The sequence below is a fragment of the Talpa occidentalis genome, unplaced genomic scaffold (assembly GCF_014898055.3).
Source record: "Talpa occidentalis isolate TD23 unplaced genomic scaffold, MPIMG_talOcc4v2.1 talOcc4.9, whole genome shotgun sequence".
In the NCBI taxonomy this organism is placed as follows: domain Eukaryota; kingdom Metazoa; phylum Chordata; class Mammalia; order Eulipotyphla; family Talpidae; genus Talpa; species Talpa occidentalis.
Window position 1 is genome coordinate 80,929,854 of NW_023605305.1, and position 20,446 is coordinate 80,950,299.

A 20,446-nucleotide genomic window follows, 5' to 3' on the forward strand; every position below is an offset into this window, starting at 1 on the left:
TGTACTGTTATTGTTTTTTTACACTGATGTCTTATTTTGTTCCACTATATTCCTGCTAGAAGTGAAACCATCCGATATTTTTCTTTTTCCTTCTGGCTTATTTCACTGAGCATAAGTCCTTCTAGCTTCATCCACGTTGCTGCGAATGGCATGAGTTTATCTTTTTTGATTGCTGAATAATATTCCATTGTGTATATATACCACATCTTCTTGATCCAGTCATCTATTTTTGGGTATTTGGGTTGTTTCCAGGTTTTACCTATTGTAAATAGTGCTGCAATAAACACAGGGGTACAGGTGTTCTTTTGAATCAATATTTTTGTGTCCTTTGGGTAGACCCCCCAGTGGTAGAATTGGTGGGTCATATGGTAACTCCATTTTTAGTAGACTGAGGAAACTCCAGACAGCTTTCCATAGTGGTTGGACCAGTTTGCACTCCCACCAGCAATGTAGGAGAGTTCCTTTTCCACCACATCCTTGCCAACATTTGTTGTTGCTTTTTTTTTTTTGATATGTGCCATTTTTACTGGTGTCAGGTGGTATCTCAATGTGGTTTTAATTTGCATTTCCCTGATTATAAGGGATGTTGAACATTTTTTCACATGCCTGTTGGCCATTTGCATTTCCTCTTTGGAGAAATGTCTTTTATGTTCTTCTGACCATTTCTTGGCTGGATTGTTTATTTTTTGTTGGGCCATGTGAGTTCTTTGTATATCTTTGTGATCAGTCCCTTATCAGTTGACTGGAATACAAAGATTTTTTCCCAATCAGTGGGGTGTCTCTCTGTTTTGGTTAATGTGTCTTTTGCTGTGCAGAAGCTTTTCAGTTTGATGTAATCCCAGATGTTTATGTTTTCCTTGACTTTCTTTGCTTTGGGTGATGAGTCTTTAAAGATGTTATTGCGATGTATGTCTTGTAGTGTTTTACCTATATTTTCTTCCATATATTTTATGGTTTTGGGTCTTATGTCCAGTTCTCTCACTCATTTTGAGTTAATTTTTGTGCACATTGAAAGGTAGTGGTCTAGTTTCATTTTTTTGCATGTGATGGTCCAGTTTTCCCAGCACCATTTATTGAATGAACTGTCCATGTTCCATTGCATATTCTTTGCCCCTTTGTCAAAGATCAGTTGTCCATATAAGTGTGGTTTTATTTCTGGGCTCTCTATTTGGTTCCATTGGTCTGTGTGTCTGTTTTTGTTCCAATACCGAACTGTTTTAATTATTATGGCTTTGTAGTATAGCTTGAAGTTTGGAAGTGTGATACCTCCTTTTTCCTTTGTTTTCATCAGTAGGGCTTTGGCTATTCGTGGGTTTTTGTGGTTCCATATGATTTTCATCAGATTTATTCTATTTCTTTGAAGACTGTCATTGAGATTTTTACTGGAATAGCATTGAATCTGCATATTGCTTTTGGTAGAATAGACATTTTAATAATGTTAATTCTTCTAATCCATGAACAGGGAATATCTTTCCATTTCTTTGTGTCTTCTTCAATTTCTTTCAACAGTGTTTTATAATTTTCTTTGTATAGGTCTTTCAACTCTTTTGTTAGGTTTATTCCCAAGTATTTGATTTTTTTTGTTTCAATTATAAAAGGGATGGTATTCTTGATTTCTTCTTCTTTAGATTGATTGCTCATGTATAGGAAGGCTACTGATTTTTGTGTGTTGATTTTGTATCCTGCTACTTTACTGAACTGGTTGATTATTTTGAGTAGTTTTTCTGTGGAGTGTTTAGGGTTCTCTATGTATATTATCACATTGTTTGCAAATAGTGATAGTTTTACTTCTTCTTTCCCTATCTGGATTCCTTGTATGTCTTTCTCTTGTCTTATTGCCCTGCCTAGCTAACTTTAGCTGTTGTCAGTTCCTGTAATTTTAACTGTCCTAGAGGATGCACAGTGGAATCACACTCTGGTTTAATTTGCACTTCTCTTACAATGAATAATCAAGAGCACATTTTTATGTGCTTATTGATCTCTTGCCCCTTCTTTTGTAAAGTATGTGTTGAAATTATTTGCTCATTTAAAGCCAGTTTGGATGATTTGTTACTTCCAAATGAAAGTTGTGACCTAAACAAAAACGACATGTGAATATGCAGATACATAGATTAATTGACACTGATGATGGCACAGAAACAACAGAAACTGATGCTCTCACAGCTCTGGAGGCTGAAAGTCGATGATTAAGGAGGTGGCAGGGTTGGTTCCTCTCACAAGTTCTGGGCTCTGTTTCTTTCCTGAGCATGGTGGTACTGGCTGTCCTTGGGACCCCTTGCCTGTGGTAGTATCACCCCAATCTCTGCCTCTGATTTCACCTAGTGTTTGTGTCTGCTCTTTTTTGTCCTCTTAAAATGACCCCAGCCGTGGGATTAACCCCTGCTTGTCCAGTATGATCCTGTTTTGAAGGAACTCTGTCTGCAAAGACCCAATTTCCAAATAAGACCACATTCTGAGGTTCCAGGTGGACATGCATTTTGAGGGGATACTATTCAATATGGTGTAGGCATCCTGTCCCAGGTATTCAGAAGGGAGGCTTGGAAATCCCTGTTTGTTGGTTCTTTTTTTTTTTTTTTAAGATTTATTTATCTATGCATACAAGAACTGGGGTACAGGCCAGAGGTGTGGGGGGGAGGTGCGGAGAGGACTCACCAGAGACACAGTGGTGAACAGAGCTGGCAGAGCTACTGAAATACACTGTTGAGGGGAAGTAGCAGGTGAGACAGGAGAGGTCTGCTGCGCCATGTGGTTAGTTCCCTGGCTGGCTGGGGATCGAACACGTGTTGCAGAGGCTGCAGATAGCTTCACAGTTTTGTGCTTAATTCCTTGCACCACCAGGGAGGCCCTGTCTTTGTTTGTTCTTGTCCAGAAAGGACATATAAGGAGCTGGAACAGCCATTTCTGCCATGTATGTAAAAACAGAGAAAGTCAGTCTGCAGAGAGGAAAAATGAAGCAGCTCTTTCGAGAGAAGCAGAAATGATAAATGAAGCTGAGGCAGACAGACAGATAGACAACCACTCCTCCTGGTTTTGAAAGGGCTTCCTGAACCCTGCCTCAGCCCTGCACAAAGCTGGGCTTAACTTTCCATACTGGAGTTCTGTCTTTGGTGTCAATTAGCTGGAATGGATTCTGTTTATTGCTACCTGAAGATTTCCATGGAGCCAGAGATGACTTTACTATCCCACCAAGGAATGTCTAGGGCCAGCCTGGTGCACTAGGAAGGTGTCCATCATCACGAAGTGGGGCAGCCTCCTCCCAGCTGCTGCAGTTCTCTCTGCACTGCTCGTTTACATATGGAGGAGAGCTTCCCAGGCTGGTCCACAAATACCTCTTTAATCCAGTAAAAGGAGGCAAATAGGTAGGTGTATATAAAACTGCATGCAAATAAGTCAAATAAACCCATACAATCACTTTCAGAGCCTGCCAGAATTAGGGGAAAGTTGCCTCCCAAACAAACCATTTTTGTTTTGTTTTGCATCTAAATTTTCAGGAAACAAATTTTCAAGTGACAGGGACTTGTCACGTCTTCTTTCTCCTTTTCATTGCCACCAACTGCAGTGCCTAGGACTGACATAATATGCAATGGACATCTTGTGAACATGTTCTGAGTCTGTCTTCTCTAAGGAAGAAGGCTGAGCCCCTTTCCCAGCCTCCTTAGTGGCCCAGGCTTCTGAGAGTGGCTTAGCTCTGCCAGTAGGATGTGACAAGCCTTTGATTTGGTAAGGAAGAGGGGAAGAGGCAGGCACTGCCTTAGAGTGAAGTCTTCAAAATATCTAGGGTTAGGGGACAGGAGAGGCAGCCCTCTGTGTCCAGGGCCCGACCTATTAGTGAGCATGCGGTGTGGGAGCTGAGCATCACGCTGTCTTTGTAATGTCCTGAAGTGACTCTTGGGTTTTGCTTCTGAAGGAGTAGCCAGCCGTGAGCTTCAGCTCCAGCTTTCCTGAGACTCTGTAGGCATCTGCATCCTTTCATCCATTACTTCTGTGAATAAACCAGCAAAAGTGGATTCTGTTGCTTACAACTAAGAATTCCAACTGAGACAAGATGTTTGTGGCATTGTACTTAAGTGGCCTGCCCCACAAAGCAGTGGATGCAGATGGCATGACTAACCTGGTCCCTTCCATTGTTTGCCCCTTCAAATCCACTTAGCACCCAGATGGCATATTCCCCATCAAAATTGCAAGGCAGGCTTTCCATAATATGCTATAAAGTCATAAATGTCAATTGGCTTGTTTATAAATATTGGAGCTTTATACAATGATTTTTTTTCAAAAAATATGCAACCTAGGGCCTTCCCTGGTTGTGCAGCAGTTGAGCACTGGGTTGCAAAGCTGCCCGCAGCCTCTGTAGCACCGGTTCGATCCCTGGCTGCCGGGCGAGGGTCCCACATGGCGCGCAGACCTCTCCTGCCACCCGCTGCTCCCCTCAGCAGTGTACTTCTTCGTCAGTCTGCCTGTTCTGCTCCCTGTTCTGGCTCTGGTGAATTCTCTCACCCTCCCGCGCTTCTGACTGTACCCAGTGCTTGTATAAATAAATAAATAAATAAATCTTAAAAAAAAAAAAAAAAAGCTACCTACCCATTACTGTAAAATAAAATAAAATACAGGCTATCTTTTTTGAGGGGCACCAAGACCTGAGCCGATCTTACTGGGCAACAGGAGTTAATGTCTTTTAAACTTACCTATTCCCCATTTTTTGCTGCTCTTCTGCCCCACCCTGGGTGTGTCCTGCTCTGGGAAGTTCTGTCCTGCAGCTCTGCCCTTGGGTCACACCCTGACCTGCCTGAAGTCCATGTCTGACCACGTGAAGGACCAGAGCTACAAACTGGCCTCTCACATCATGTGATGTGAGACCCGTGGCTTCACACACGTGTGTTTTGTGACAGGCAGCCCTGTCTTGAGAATTCTTAAGTCCAAAGAACTGGCTCCTGAGGTTCTCACCGCTAACTCACAGACCCTGCTGCTGTTGGGAAGATCCTGAGATGAGCAGAAATGACAAGGGCACTTATTCCACCTGATTTTTCTGGAGAGCTGTGGTCACTGCTGGCTTGCTATTAGAACAGTGGGATCTCCCCCCACTGAAAATACGAGTCATCCACAGCCTCTGCCCTGGTGGCATAAACGTGTCCATGGACTCAAGCAATAAACTCACTGTTGAACTAGAAACAGGAAGATAAACTCATGGCTGTAACTGGGAAACTTCACACCCCAAGGGCCAGCAGCTTCCCCTCAGGTGTCTTCCACAGCCCGACCCCTTTGTGCACATACGCAGGGATACTGTTTGGCTGTGAATTTTAACATATATCTGATCATGTCACTCTACTGAGCAAAACTCAAGACATCCTCCACCAACTTCGGAAAAAGTTCTAATTCTTAGCTGGATACACATGGCCGACATGCCAGCTATGCCAGCCCCTGTCTGCTCTGCTTAAACGTACTCCTTGAGCACAGTGGACTGTGGTGGAGGACTGTGGGTGTTTCGGTGGTGGGACAGCTATGGTGACCACACCTGAGGGGAGACATCCCATACTGTCAAAAAATTAACAAGCATGTAAAACAATGGTACTTCATAAAAAAGATAAATAAAAAAATCTAAATATCATAAAAAAGAGAGAAATACTTCTAAAGGCCACTTGTATACCAAGGGTTGACAAAGTATGGCTTGTGGGTGTGGCCTGGTGATATACATCTGAGGAGGTCTTCAAGTGGCCCAGTTGTGATATTTGTCATGGCAGCCCTAGGAAATGCTTGGTCCAGAGGGGTCAGGTGTCCACCCTGTCCTTCCTCTGGTCAGCAATCATGGAAATTACAGTTCTGAGGAGATAAAAACTATAAGCACTTAGAAATATAATATGAGAAACACTTTAGTAATGGAATCACAGGTTTCTGTGGGAATACCTAGCTTGGGTACCTAACTTCTAAAGATGACCCCCAAATCTGTGAACTTTATAAGCAGACCATATGTTGCAAGGTGTTATTATTATAGACTGCAACGTTGTATTGTCTGGTCTTACTAGATACGTTAAAGACTTCTGTAGTCAACCCAAATAGCTCTGACAATCAGAAATCCATACCTCTGCCAAAGAGATGGGATTGAAGGGAAGCTTTGAAGCTTGTTAGGTGAAATGTGAAAAGAATAATCCTAATCACAGATCTAATTCAGACTTTGAAGCAAACCAAGATATCCGGTCACTGAGTATAGAGGCTTAGCCCAGGCCTGGGTGTTGGGTGACTCAGGTTTGCTGCTGCCTGGAGGAGTCCCTTTTCCCCATCAGCATGTGAGTGCAGTGCAGCCAGGGATTCTCTTCGGTCTTTTGTTTATGAGGTATCCCAGGGACTTAGAGAGAGCCTAGCAAAAATAAGTGCTCAACAACTGGTTGTCGATTGACTGCCTGATTGATCCTTTGGGCTCATTTTTTTCCTCATGAACATATGAACTGGAACAAAGGGACTCATGAACACAGGTTCCAGTTGGTCTCTAAGCTCTTTTCTCATTCTTTACTTGGATCACAAAATAATAAAATCCAATTGAAAGAGCATAGCCATGTGGTGATGGAAATAGTCTTATTAACTCTGGAGAGCTTGATAAAAACAACTGTATGACTGTGATGCTCATAGTTTTTAATTCTTCAGTTTTTGCTCCAGTTTTTCAATAGAGCTCATCTCTCCCACAGATGTTTTTGTTTTTCTCATTTGCTCTTTATGGCATCTGCTGATGTGCTGTCTGAATTTGTTAGAAATTATTTTAGGATAGTAATGGGAAAGGTAAGGAAATAATACATTTATTACGATGATTACTGTTGAAATGAACAACCCAGAAGAGGATAAGATGACATTGAAAAACAGGAGTTTTTTGAGAAAAGTAAAGACAAACATATTTGAAAAGATTTTTTTCCGCAGTAGGTGGTTGCAAACTTTGCATTAGTCTCTATGTGGATGGTGTTATTGTTCTGAACAAGCTTACCCATTGTTCCAAATAACATGATTTCACTTTTTGTTTTGGTTTCCAAAATAATTTATCAGATCACATTATTGGATTCTCATGATAACTATTCAAGAAGTTGATGATAATCTAAAGTAACAGCTACTGTGTTCTGTGTGAGTCCATTTGTCCTGGTTACAGCTCTGGTAACAGGTATAAGTGATTTGACCCAGAAGGAGACAGGACAGCACTGGGTTTGTGACTAGAGGTGGAATTCAATGATTATTATTATTGTTAATATTATACTTAATTAGGTCACATATCTGGTGATTGGTGAAGCTGGGCTGCAAACCTCAGTCTGATGTTCTGAGTCCAATAGTGGCATAAAATAATGCTGTTTCCTAATGCTTCATGGTGAAATAAGAAAAAATATGTATATTTATTATATATGCTACAAATAGTTAATTTTCAGTTTTATATAGGGTATGTAAAATTTTCTTGTTCCTGTTGATGGGGATATTTTGCAGGTGTCTCTTTCTCCTTCCCAACCTCACTTTACAACACAGAAAAATCGATTTGATTTGCTGGAATGAGGCCTGGTCAGAGCAGCACATGCGTTTCTAAAGCTCATGTGGTTTAACCCCTTTGGTGGCAGAGATGGAGAAACTGCAATGCAGGTTGAGTCACTTGCTCAAGGTTACTTGGTGAGCTGTCCTGGGGCTGGGATTAGGGGGGAGCCTTCCCTGTTGACAGAGCTTCTTAGCAAGGAGGCAGGGATTGGGTGTGAGGACTTGGCTCCTGCAGTGTCCACATTCAGTGTAGCAGGGTTGGGAAGCATGGCCCTGGAGGCCTGGCAACCCTCAGCAGGCCTGAGAGGCCTGGCTTTCTGTTGTCACATGCAGAAACCCAGAATATGGGGTCAGAGAGCGCTGTCTAGGAAAAGTTGCGTCAGACACCTTTGTGCATTTGTATGCGTGCCACCCTTCCATAGCGACAGGAAATTATTAATGTGATAGGCTGCTTCTCTTGAGTGCTCATTTGTCAGCCTGCAAAGTCCTGTAGGACAAACTGTTAGTTTCCTCTTCTCCATTTCCTTTACCTGAAATAGCCATTGTTCTGTCTCTGTGTCCTTTCTGTGACAGCCCAACCCTAGGAGAGTGGGAAGAGAGGTTCGGGAGATAAAATACCTAGGTTTGAGGTTCAATGCTGTCACTTCTGGGCTATGCCAACATAGGCCTGTTACTTAACCTCTCTGAGCCTGTTCCCTTCTTTGTAAAGGGAGATAATAATGGGCTGCATTGTGAGGGCTAAGTGAAATAGGTGTGACGCTCTTGGTAGGGTCCCAGGACCTAAGTTAGTGTTAGCTACAGAACAAAGTAATTCACAGCTATCTGTGGCCAGTGCTGCCATGTGGATAGCACAGACCTGTATTGTCAGTTAGTGGGGGCTTTTTTTTTTTTTTTTGTGGGACCCTCGCCGGCGGCCAGGGAACAAACCGGCGCTGCAGAGGCTGCGGGCAGCCTCACAGCCCAGAGCTCAACCACTGTGCCACCAGGGGAAGCCTGTCAGTTAGTGGGTTTTAACTGAGTAGACATCAGAATCACCTGAAGTCTTGTTTAATGCAGATCGTTGGGCCAGCTCCTAGAGTTCCAGATTCATAAGAATCTGGGTGGGGCCTGAAAGATTAAACAAACATCACTGCATACCTCCAATGTGACATGCATTATTCTAGTCCTGCGAATACAGCGGTGGAAAAAAGGCAAAAATGTCTGCACTGGAGCTGCCTACATGCTATCTTCTCTCTATCCTTGTGTGTGACAAGGACAGAGAGACCCCTGTGGACATCAGAGTGACAATTAGCTTCTGAATACTAGCAGCCTCTTCTGTAAGAGTGGACACGCCTGATCTAATGCGAGATAAAAGCACATCTTTCTGTTTCTGAGATGTGTCTATGGGGGTTTCTTTTCCCACAGAGAACTGGATATTTAGCTGTTTTTGTTTTTTGTTGCTGGGAACCTTGTGAATTAAAGGAGGACAACGGCGAGAGCGCACCCTGAAGTTGGTGCGAGAACAGAGCAGAAAACTGAAATGGAGGGTGTGAGTCTTATCAGCAATGGGATGGGGCCAGAGTCCTCTTCACCAAAACCTCTAGTCCAGAGGGAGGGGGAGGGGTTTGTCCGGCACATTTATCTCCCAGATATGGGTGGCAGCAGAGGGGGAACTTCCTCTCTTAGCCTTTTGAAAGTGGTACTGAGATGCCTGCAGCTGGGTTAGGAGAGAACACAGTGGGGTGGGGGAGGCGAGGGAATGGGTCCAGCTAGACCAGGCCATGCCCGCTCTCCTCGCTGCTGGTTTATCCCCCTAAACACAAGTCCAGAAGCTGAGAACCTGGAATTTGGAAAGTGATAGCTCCGCCATTTGCTAGCTATATGAACCAGGACTATCTGTGTAGGCAGTGTAAGCTTTTAGAACCCCATTTTTTTCTCTTAACCAGTGAAGAGGTCATCCCTATCAACTAGGGTTCTGTAAAATAACGTGCAAATGTGTTTAGCAGCTGGCTGCCTGTTCCCAGGTGGGACTGTGCTAAGAGCCCCAGCTTTACAGGAAACTGAGGTGCACACAAAAGGACTCTGTCCTAGCAGTTCTCTCCTGCTCAAGGACCCCTGCCTCTTGGATCACAGCTCCCCCCAGCCTTCCCTGGGCTTGGCTGGGCTAGCTGGCCCTGAGGGGTGGGGTGTGGGCAGGGACTCTTCACCTAGATCAGAGCTGCTCCCTGCTTTCCAGTGCCTGGCAGGGAGCAGGCAGACAGAGCTGAAAAGCAGCCTGAATGGGGCTCCCAGGGAGGTGGCTAGTGGGTAAGTGCTGACCTGCTGGTGGAAAGCATTTCAAGTGATTCTCTGCCAGTTCCCTAAGAGCATTCTTATGCAATCCGGGGAGGGCACTTTTCCTAAAGGACAGGTGGAAATGCATCCCTGCTGTTTTCAGGAGGCCACATTTGGAAGGTTCTTGTCTAATTAAAGTATTACCAGCCCAACTACTCCTTGAGGTTATTTCTGAAGGAGGGGTTGATTTTTGTCTTCTTTTTTAAAGGATGGAGATGAAGCAGAGAGGTCAGCTCTGACAAAGAACAAGAGGATGGCAGATTCTGTGTTGATCAATGAACATAAATCTTGTGTGTGTGTGAGTGAGTGTGTGTGTGTGTGTGTGTGTGTGTCTGTGTGAGAGAGAGAGAGAGAGAGAGAATACCCAATCCCCCCTTAGCTGTGGGGATAGGTTTCAAGACCCCCAGTGGATGCCTAAATTGGCAGATGGTAACCCTATCCATACTACGTTTTTTTCTATACATACCTCTGATGAAGTTTAATTTGCAAATGAGACATAGTAAGAGGTTAACAACAACAATGATAAAACAGAACAATCATAGCAATATAATGAAAGTAGAGTATGGCTTCTCCCTCTCAAAATACCTTATTATAGGTAGTATTTTTGGATCACAGTTGACTATGCTGCCTGGAACCCTGGAAGTGAATCTTCAGATAAAAGGGGACTGCTATCTCTGTGTGTGTGTCTTCCCTCAGTGTCTGTCTTTTTCTGGAATGTTCTCTTTTATCTCTTGGTGACTCTGAAGAATCAGACTACCTGATGTGAATCCTACGTGTCCTTGAGCAAATGGGGATGATAGTGGTAGCTGCCTGCTAGGGTTGTGAGAGAAGGCAGGTAGAGAGCACACAACAGGGGCCTTGGCTCTTGGTAAATGCTCAATAATCTGTATCGGTTGTAAATTTTTTTTTTAAGATTTATTTATGCATACAAGAGCTGGGGTGCACACCAGAGGTGCTGGGGGTGAGAGGATTTCTTTAGGGGTGTGTGTTTCTGTGTATCATGGCAGGGGTGAGGGTCACATTAGGGGTACTGGTTGCAGATCCCGGGGCTGGTTGCAGGTGGCCTCCACAATCAAGAATGGGTCTGGTGTTGCACCACCATTTTTTTCAGCACCAAAGGCAGCGCCTGACTCCCAGCTGGTGTTCTACAAATAACTGAGCAAGTGAGATTCCAACTAGAGCTGGTATAAGTAGAGGTGGTAAAATAATAATGAGGTTATAAAATGTCACATGGACCCCAACAGTGGGTGTGAGGAAACCCCCAGGAAGGCCTTACAAAGAGCTGAAAGCTGGAGTCCCGAATGCTGAGGCCACCCTTATTTTCTCCAAGGATGTGTAATTACTTTGTTCTCTTTTCTCCCCAGTTTAGTTTCTTCTGTTCTTCAGGCTGCTGAATTCTGCTGTGTCATAATTACTGGTCCAGTCAGTTTCAGATTCAAACTGAATCATGTCTCTGAGGTCAAAGTCAGATTCCAGCAAGTTTATCTGATTGGCTAATCTTGAGTCCAGTATCTTCATTCCTGGTGTAATCAGGATCAGTAGGGAGTAGGGCCGTGGAGTGTCTCCCTCCCCTCCCATGGATCAGGAGAAAGTTTCTGGAGAAAGGACCGATGTCTGGCAGCTGTCTGGTTCAGTGGCTGCCTTGCCTTGCTGAGTCTGTGGAAGAAGGGACCAGTCCACAGAAGGGATGAGTGTGAACTTGGGGAATCACCTTCAATCCAGAGGCTGGTGGAGAGGAAATGTGCATGCAGAATTTGCAGGATGAATGGAGTCCCTGGTCTGGTCCAGGGGGCTTATATAGGAGTTGTATTTGGGGGAATTTGTGGAGATACCTCTATATTTAATCCCCAAATTTCCTGGCTACCAGCCAAGTAACATTTTCCATTCTAGCAGGAATGATCGGTGTTAATAAATGTCAGACTCTAGTTCTTGAGCAAGTGATGGCCAGACCACTGCTCTCTCCCTACAGACTCCTGTCTGCTTACTCCGAGGGAGAGGAGGCTGCTTATGCAAATACCTGTCTGAGTTTAGAGAGTTCTTCATGGCCCTTTTTTTTTTTTGTAGCTACTAAAATTTATTTATTTATTTAAGATTATTTTATTTATACAAGAACTGGGGTATAGGCCAGATGCCCAGGAGGGTGAGAGGATTCACCAGAGACAGAGTAGGGAACAGAACAGGCAGATTGACAAAATACACTGCTGAGGGGAGCAGCGGGTGAGACAGGAGAGGTCTGCCGCACCATGTGGGTATCTCTGCAGCCGCCTGGGATACTGCAGAGGCTGTGGACAGCTTCACAGCACTGCGCTCAACCGCCTGTGCTACCAGGGAGGCCCCAAATTTATTTATTTTTTAAAATATTTATTTATATATATGTTTTACTTCATTGTTCATTTTTGTACAATGTGTGCTTTCTCCTCTCAGGTGTAGTCCCTCTAACATTCCCACTATCAATTCATCCACGCACCATCACCATAGTCCCTTGCTCTTCCCTCCCCTGTTTTGATCCCTTTCTCTCACCCTCCCCTGAAGAATGTCTCTGATTTATAGTTGCCTGCTAGTTTTTTTTTTTTTTTTTACATATTATTATTATTTTTTCCCCCTGATCCTTATTTGGTTCCCCTATATTCCTCCTACAAGTGAAACCATCCAAAACATTTTTCTTTTCCCTTCTGGTTTATTTCACTGAGCATAATCTCTTCCAGCCCCATCCATGTTGCTGCACATGGTATGAGTTTATTATTGAGCTGTGTTTTTCCATCACCAGTGGTTCTCAGAGATTGGTCTGTGACCAACTGTACCAGCTTTACCTGGGAACTTATTAGCAATGCAAATTCCCATCCCCCCAGCCCAGACCTACAGAATCAGGTCTCTGGGGGTAGAGTTCAGCAAGTACTTCAGAAAGCCCTTCAGGTATTTATGACTCATGTTCAAGTTCGGAAGACCACTGCCTTTAAGGAGAAGCTCCTGTCCTTAGCTCAAAGTTTCATGGATACGAAGGTTTTTCTCCCAGCAAGGTGTTGATTAAGCCCTGAGAAGACATTAAGTGGTTATTGCCATTGACTACAATCATTGCTTCTCTCAACCTTGGGGGAGGTTACAATTTCCCAGAGATGCTGACCTGGGGATTCCTTATACAGCCCAACTAGGGAAGGTGACGCTTCTTTCTGTCTTTCATCCCTCAGAAGAATCAGGGAGGTCATTGTGAGGATGACGCTCAGGATAATCAGCCTTTCCTGGCGTGGAGAGCACTGTGAACTGGACTTCAAGCGGCTAATGTCAAGTCACAGTCTATTTGCAAGTGGACTGGGAAGGAACAAGGTCGATTCTGAGGCTGTCTCCCTTGATCTCAATTTTCAGGATGGCCCGTGAGGTAGGTCCTCTTATCCGCCAAGAAAAGTGAACTAGTTTGACCACCACCAGTGAGTGGCACAGTGGGAGGTCCAGCCCAGGGGTCCTCTAAGCCAGTAAGGAAACCTTTTATCACCATGCTACAACTTTACACACAGCACGTTCGCCTCTTCTTTTTTCCCACTAAGTTTTCCCTCTCCAGATCCCTGCCTCCTGGCCTACTCTGTCCTGCTCCATGTTTCCTCACCTCTGGGAGGGCTTCTTGTGCTCCCATCTGGGAGGAGGGGAGTCTCCCTCATCCATCTGCCTTCTTCATGGGCTGGCCCAATAATCAAATTGACAGTAGACAGATGAGTAGGAAAAAAGAGCAAATTTAATTACCTATGCATGGAGAGGCTACGTAGGGTAGGATTCTAAAGCAAGTGGGGCAGAATGGGGGTTTGTGTCCTGCACTAAGAAATGAGATGGGGACATGGGGCCTCAAGAGGATGGGGACTCACATGATGAGCAGCGGTGACCATTGCACAGAGACCAGATGCTCTGGTGTTTGCCCTTCAGAGAGGTAATTTTCTCCAATAAAAAGGTTATTTCTGTTAAAAACCTTAATCCTGGGTAAAACTTTAGTTTCCATTTTTCTAGGTAGTTAAGGCAGTGGCAAAAATTTCTCAGCAGACTGAGGGCCTCAATTCACCACAGTTTGAAATAATCTACATAGCGAAGAGACCCACGGTGGGGAGGCCTCTTCTGAACATCTTGTGGTTCTGTCCATCACCACTCCCATCAGCGAGCTTTGGGAATGTTGGACGCCAGAGGGATTTGCCAGTTTCCAGAGTATCTGCAGACTAGAAGTCCCACACGGCATGGAGAGGTGAGCTGGAGTGGCTGATCAGGCTCAGTGGATCTGGGAGAGGCCATCTGCTCCTGCCCAGGATTCAGCACCAGGAAGGAAGAGGCAAGAGTGAAAGGCAGTGTGGCTGGTCCTCCTAGGCAGCTGTGGGCTGGTGGCAGGGGCCCTGATTTGGATGCGGGGGCCTTGCTGGTCTGGGGAAGGTGCAGGATATAGAACAGCCCTGAAGCCCCTTCCCTGCACATTGCTCCCAGACACCCCTCCCCAATGAACTTGAATACAGTCCTGGTGGCTGGTGTGTGTAAGCGTGTGTGTGGGTGGAGGGTTAAGCCACTGGTCCTGTATTAAGAAAATATGGAAATAAGAAAGTTTCTGCCATCATGGCAGAACCAGTGCTTAGTTTAGTTGAGTTATAAAAACTAAGAGAAATGCTGTTTCTCGAATAAGTGAGTATGTGGGCCATGGCCTCTGCATATACTCAATGTCTCTGATTTAGTTATTTTGTGGATTTTAGCTATGATGCCCATCTCATCCACCTCTTTTTACAAAAAAAAATTACTTGCCTTCATACAGTTTTGGTGTCTTAAATTCACTAGTGTTTTCCGCCAGGTGAGGTGACAACGCAAGCTGCTGGGGTCCTACTGGGAGCTGGCGGAGATGGCAGAGGAGCAGATGAGGACAAGAGGGCAAGGGTGGCTGGCTCCTGCCTGGTGCTCAGGGGTAACCCACCCTCCTCTTTGTCAGACCACCTACTCCCCTTGTCATGCTAAACTGGGTTTTCAAGATGGCAAAAGTCATGTTACTTTGCAAAGGTGGTTTCCTGATTTCAGCCACACCATTCCACGCCTGCCTGGTAGTTGCTGGTGGCAGGTTGGCCTGTGTCCTTCCTGACTCCTCCCTCTACCTTTCAACGGGAACATGCACTTGGTCAGGTGTGCGTGCCCACATGTCCTCACCAGCCTGTGTGCTGCCGTACAAACATGTGCTGTTTTCCAACTTGCTTGGATACAGTAGCAAGTTTTATGAACATTTCCCCAATTAGGGATGGCCAGGCCTATGTCATGTACTGATTGACGACACTGTTCTGGTGTGGGTGTCTCTTGGCTTTTGAAATCATCCTTCTCTGCATGGACATTTAGGTTTTTCCTCCTCCTCCTCCCCTTCCACCCCCTTTTGGCAATTACTAATGATACGGGAACCATGATTTTCATTCCTGTAACTTCATGGCCTTGCCTTGATATCTGTTGTTTTACTTGGTTTCACTTCTGCATCTGCTGGGTCCTAGGTTACTCACATTTAAGATTTTCAAAGCTGCTGCCAAATTGCTGTTCATAAAGGTCGTACTATTTTAAACTACCACCAGCAGAGCGACAAAGAGCGAGCTTTCCAAATTCTGCTCCGAAATTTCTTGTTTAATAACCATGTTAACCTGCAGACCGTAAGCCTTTTAAGAGCAGGGAGCCACCTGCTTGGCCCTTAGCCACGTCCTCAGAACCTAACAGCCCCTGGCCCACAGGGTTCAGTGAGTGGACAGGTGGAGAATGAACACCTGTCGAGGGCTGGTCCTTGGAAGAGTATCTGGGAAACTTTTAAAACAAGAACCTTCACTGGCAAGACCAATTCCATTTTGGAACAGCATGATTCCCTAACGTCACTTGGGACAGTGACATTTAAAAAATCATGGTTTTTTTTCTTTCTGAAATCCTAACCTGTCTCTTCAACTTGATGGTTGTACAAGGGACTGCTTGCCTTCCCCACTTGTGCTGAGTTGCATCAATTATTTGCATAAAATATCCTCTGGGAGGCTGACCCTCCTTGCTGTGAACCCCCAGGTAATTCCCCCAGTCCATGACCTGGATCAGTTGTCCTTCTAAGTTTAAGGTGCACTTGCCACTCACCCCAATAAGGTCAGCCATCTGGGGATTGCTCGCCAGTTCATACAATGACCATGTTCAAAAAAGAAGAGCGAGAACTGGACTGCTTGACAAACCATGGGCAAAGGGAACCTGTGATCCAAAGCACCTTCTCTTCCCCTGGGGAGGGAGAGAGCCACTGGGAAAGTGGACAAGCTGAGGGCGTGATGAGGAGCAAAGGACAGGCATGGATGGGTAGGGGCAGGTTTCCGGGGGCTCCAGCTGGCTGTGTGGCCTGTAGCTGGCACTGGCTGGCTGTGCTTGCCCTCTGGAGCAGAGGCAGCTCCTGCAAAAATCCCACCCAAAATCTGGGAGCAACCTGTACTCAGTGAAATGATCAAGTTTTCAGGTTTTGGCACAGGGTTGGGGAGGGGGACAGAGCCCCATGGAAAGCAATACATTGCTGGGGGGTTGGGGGCCTGGCCCCTGGAGCTGAGAGGCAGTCAGTGGGGCTGGCTTGTGGCATAGGGACCCGCTTGTGTCCTGTTTTTTTGCTCCGCGATCTGGGACAAGTCACTTGGCCTCTCTGGGCTTTGGCGCCCTTATCTTCTGAGTGGGAGTGATCATTTCTGCAGTGCCTGCCTGTCGGCTGGTGGCAGCCCAGGAGCAGGTTGTAAATTGCAGCATGCTGTGCGAACATGAAATAGCAGCTGGCTTCCTGAGGGGACAAGACACACCAGGTGGAAGGTCAGTGGGGAAAGTGCGAGCCGCCGTGTGCTAATGGAGACCATGCTTGAGGGCCTCTAGGGAGGCTGTGGTCAAGGTGACAAGATGGAGAGGACAGGCCCTGGGCACAGGGCCGGAGCCGCTCCAGGGGAGAGAGGAACGTAGCCAGCCTTCTGGGGCCAGCTTGGACCGGCTCCTCGGCTGCTAGCTCTTGTTTGATTTGAGTGTTGTTAACCTTTGCTCGGCCCCGGGCTGTGGTTAACTTGGGGCCACCGGCTGGAGGGGAAGGTCACAACAAATTTAGCAGGAGGCATTTTAAGTACTTAAAGCAATAAATCCTCATGTACCTTGGGCCTGCCCAGACTCCCCCCAATCTGGGAATTCAATTTTGTGCAGCGTGTGGAGCCTGGCTGCCAAGCCCGCTAAGTCCCTGGGACAACCACTTATGAACTGTGGTGAAGGGAGGAAATGGCTGCGTCCTTTTCTTCATTCAAATGAACCCCTTTCCAGGCAGGCTGTCGGGTGACTGATCACCTGAGAATAGAGCCTGACGTCAAGTGATTTGACGTTGCTCTGTTCTCTGTTTCCCTGTATGTACTTTCACCCCTTAAAAAGCCAAGAAGAAACCTTATTATTGTTGCTCTAGAATCAGGACCTGATTCATCCACACTACGTCTAGGGCCTGGCACGGGACAGGCAGTAATAAAGGCTGATGGGATCAATGACTGGATTTGCTGGATGGCCACAGGCTGTCCTTTTTCCCTCCCAGAGGGTCAGGGGAAGATTTTGCTTTGTTTTCTTGATTATTTTTGGCAATGTGGATGCCATGTGCTGGATGCCCCTTCAGTGAAGGACTTCCTGCTGCTGGGAGTGCCGGCGGCCCCTTAGGGGCTCCCTGAACTGCAGAGCCCACTCCTCAAATGTTAGCCCTTCTGGGGTGAGGCACATCCATGACTGATCAATGTAGGGGAATAAAGGCCTAGGTTTCTCAGCCCAAGGGGGTGACTCGGAGGGATCCTTTAGCTCTGATCTCTCCCATGGGCTCTGCTGTTGCCGGCTGAACCTCAGCTCAGCACTCCCTACCTCCCTCCTTCCCTCCTTTCCTCCCTCCAATGACATTGACCTCAAGAGCACCCTCCATAAATCTGCAACCCAACCTCCATCTTGGAGTCTGCTTCTGGGGAGGCCAACCTATGACGTTTTGTTCTGTTTTTAATCTGACCCTCTTCCTCTGTGGCTGTAGTGCCAGCAAATATTTCTCAATTGGCTCTGTGAGCCAGGCACTGGGATCCTCATTACAACCCTTAGAATCCCCATGTCCCAAGGTGGGGAGAGTGCTGGGAATTGGTGATTCCTCGTCCAAGGTCATAGCCAGTGAGGGCTGGGGCCAGAACTCCATCCCCGTTGGATTCTAGAACTCAGAGGCTTAACCCCTCTTCTGTCTTGTTAGTGCCCTGTTATTGACACAGGTAAGACTGAGGACAGGATTTTGTGGCACCCAGGCAGGCATTTCCTAAGAGGTTTTGGAGAACTCAGCTACTTCCTGTCAGAGGGGGCCTGAATCCACTAGCAGGGAGTATTTCATGTTGAGGGACCCCTTGTAATCTGCCAAGTGCATTGACAACGTCAAAGTTCTGACTGCTGGGAACCCCACTGGTGTCCCCCAAACTTATTTGACCTCATACAAAAATGTAGCCTCTCTACAAAAATCCAGATGTTCTGTGGGGAAAAAACCAGCAGGAAACACTGGCCTGGATCTCTAGTACCTATATTACTGCATGGGGGACTGATAAATGTTTGTTGGGTGACCTCTTCTGGTCCTGATGAATAACAATGATGCTGAACAAGTTGTTTCAAAGCTGTGAAACTGGGTAACCTTTACCTCATGAAAGTCATGTCATCAAAGGAGGTACTGGATGCAGGAACTTTGAGAACTGTTCCTAACTGCACAGATGCTCCCAGTTATTGAGGTATTCACCTTCTCAGAGTCAGAGACATTTGGGGGTGATGTGTCAGAAACCATCACTCATGGAAAATGGAACTTGGAAGAAATTTTTTTTTAATTTCTTTATTTTTTTTTAATTTCCTTTAACAGTCTTATTTTATGGCACAATAAAGGAGCTTCTTCCATTGTAAAATCTATTACTTTTGCCCCACTCTCTAGCCTTAATATTATGTACTTGTTCAGATCTATATTGTCTTCCTCCATTTCAAATATTTTATTATTTTTTAAATTAATTAATTTTTTTATTATAAATTTTATTTTTATATTCCCCATACAATTACAACCCCCTTATTTTGACTCCAATCCCTCTCCTCCCCGCCCCTTACCTCCCATAGAGTGTCTCTGGTTCATAGTTGTTTGTTGATTTTGATTTTTACTTTCTTATAGTTATTCTTTTTCCTGGTCCCTTATTTAAGTTTTCTAGATTCCTGCTATGAGTGAGACCATCCGGTATTTTTCTTTTTCTTTCTGGCTTATTTTGCTGAGCATGATCCCTTCCAGCTCCATCCATGTGGCTGCAAATTGCATGTGTTTATCTTTTTTGAATGCTGCGTAATATTCCATGGTGTATATGTACCACATCTTCTTGATCCAGTCATCTATTTTTGGGCATTTGGGTTGTTTCCAAAGCTTAGCTATTGTAAACAGTGCTGCTATAAACATAGGGGTGCAGGTGTTCTTTGGAATTGATGTTTCTGTGTCCTTTGGGTAAATACCTAGGAGTGGAATTGCTGGATCATATGGAAGCTCTATGTTTAGTAGGTCCAGAAATCTCCACACAGCTCTCCATAGTGGTTGGACCAGTTTGCACTCCCACCAACAGTGCAGGAGAGTTCCTTTTTAATTGAGGGAAAGTTGGTTTACATCATTGTTTGTATTTTGGGAATATAGGACTCCCACCTCCATTCTAGTGTTATCACTATGATGTACCCACCACCAAAATGCCGTGGTCCACCACCTCAGTTCATTGTGCTCCCTCCTGCCTTGCTTTCACCTTTCCCCTCCCTCCCCCTCTGGATTCCTTACTTTCCTAATCAATTTTCCAGGGTTAGTTTTTAAGTTCTGCTTCTTTGATTAGTTTCTCTATATTCCACCTATAAGTGACACCATCCAGTATTTACCCTTCTTTTTATGATTTATTTTACTTAGCATCATTCCTTCCAGCTCTATCCATGTTGCTGCAAATGACATGAACATGTCCTTTTTGATTACTAAGTAGTATTCCATTGTGTTTATTCCACATCTTCTTGATCTACTCATTTGATTTTGGGGATTTAGGTAGTTTCCACAACTTGGCTATTTAAATTATGCTGCAATAAACATAGGAGTGCAGGTTTCCCTTCAAATTAGTGTTTTTGTATTCTCTTTTTTTTTTCATTTCTTGCTTTGATGTGTTTTTGTGTTCTTTGGGCAGATTCCTAGGAGTGGAATTGCTGGGTTGTACTGGAGATCCATTTTTAATCTTTTGTGGAAATTCCATACTGTTTTCCATAAGGGTGGAAGCAGTCTACATGGGAAATAAGTTTTCATCAAATAACTTTGGAACACACACTGTGTGCCCCTGCAGGTATTCCTGGGAATAAGTAAGTATAGAGAATCTTCCGGACGTGGCACACAGGGCACACACAAACACACACTCTCCTTTCCTGCCTGGCCATGCCAGTTCAGACCTTGCTAATCAAACATGCATTTGTAACCCCTGAATCCAGTTGTAGCCTCCAGGTTCTCACAGGAGCTCTAGGCAGCCACTGCTCATTGGGTAGAGCTGACAGTGAGAGGAACCTAGTTCTACAGAGTCTAGATGAGCAGACATGGAGGGCACACACCTATGGGGAAAGTGAGCAGTCAGAGTCTACAGTC